The sequence below is a fragment of the Priapulus caudatus genome, unplaced genomic scaffold, assembly GCF_000485595.1.
Source record: "Priapulus caudatus unplaced genomic scaffold, Priapulus_caudatus-5.0.1 Scaffold930, whole genome shotgun sequence".
Classification (NCBI taxonomy): domain Eukaryota; kingdom Metazoa; phylum Priapulida; class Priapulimorpha; order Priapulimorphida; family Priapulidae; genus Priapulus; species Priapulus caudatus.
Genome location: NW_014577991.1, coordinates 19,897 through 21,378, shown reverse-complemented (window position 1 = coordinate 21,378; position 1,482 = coordinate 19,897). Strand labels below are relative to the sequence as shown.

General features: G+C 43.5%; 1 protein-coding gene across 1 annotated transcript in view; it reads left to right on the top strand.

The window, feature by feature from the left end:
- The window catches only part of LOC106814484 (p53 and DNA damage-regulated protein 1-like), a 10,088-nt gene that overhangs the window by 4,480 nt on the left and 4,126 nt on the right, over nt 1-1,482 (top strand). The window lies entirely within an intron of this gene.

Sequence of the window (1,482 nt, the reverse complement as noted above, 5' to 3'; positions counted from 1 at the left end):
ATCGATACAAGCTGATACGTTGTGACACCCTGGGACATTGGTGACACCCTGAGACGTCGCGACACACTGGGACAGTGTGACATCGATACAAGCTGATACGTTGTGACACCCTGGGACATTGGTGACACCCTGAGACGTCGCGACACACTGGGACAGTGTGACATCGATACAAGCTGATACGTTGTGACACCCTGGGACATTGGTGACACCCTGAGACGTCGCGACACACTGGGACAGTGTGACATCGATACAAGCTGATACGTTGTGACACCCTGGGACATTGGTGACACCCTGAGACGTCGCGACACACTGGGACAGTGTGACATCGATACAAGCTGATACGTTGTGACACCCTGGGACATTGGTGACACACTGGAATGTTGTGATGACAAACTGTGACAGTCGTGATACGTTGTGACACCCTCGAACAGCGTGACACCATTGCGTGACACCATGATGACACATGGGACATCATGAAAAGCTAGGATGCAATGACATCCAGGGACGGGATGACACTCTGGGACATTGTGAGAAGCTGGAATGTCATGACAAGCTAGGACAGCTTGACAGACTGTGACATCCTGTGACAATGAAAGCATGGAAAATTGTCTTGTGAACACAACACAAATAATTATGTATCTAATACACTCTTATGATAATGTACATAATAAAAACTGAGCTTCCATAGTTAGCTATCAAGTTATATTTGTATATTAAATAAAAAATAACATACATACATTGTGAAATATCGAGTTTTTTTTACAAACAAAGCAAAAATATATAATAATCGGGCCGACATCTTTACGGAAACCGAGTTTGGTCTCTTCAAGAGTGTTTCGCGTCATCAGTGATGCCTTTTACTTCCCTATCACTAAAACCTCTGGGTTGAACAGGCTTCGAAGTGAAAGGCCGAGGACACGGTACACGTTAATGACTCTACCACCAAACTCTAAAAACAATATAACAATATTATATCTATATTATTTAAACAATGGCCGTATGACAGTCGTTGTTTTTATAATAACGTATTATTTCGTTTCTTTCTTTCGTGGATTTCATGCTCTAATATATGTAAAAGCCACAAATAAAAGTAAATAAGTAACGTAGCTATATTGCATTGACTCGGGTAACACGTATAGGCGGTAGCGTCACAGAGTGCTACTTCCTTTTAGATCATGCCCCTTAGCAACAGGATCGGCTGTAGGGCTTGCAGCAATGTACCTAACAGGGTTATATAAGTAGATTGTCATAACTGTTTTATATAATTGCTATATTTACTTGACATTACAATAACACGCTTTTAACCTAATGATGAGAATAAAGCGGTCGTCTCCTTATTTGCTATATCGACGCACGCACACGCACGCACATACTACACGCACACGCACGCACATACTACACGCACACGCACACACGCACGCACATACTACACGCACACGCGCACACGCACGCACATACTACACGCACACGCGCACACGCACG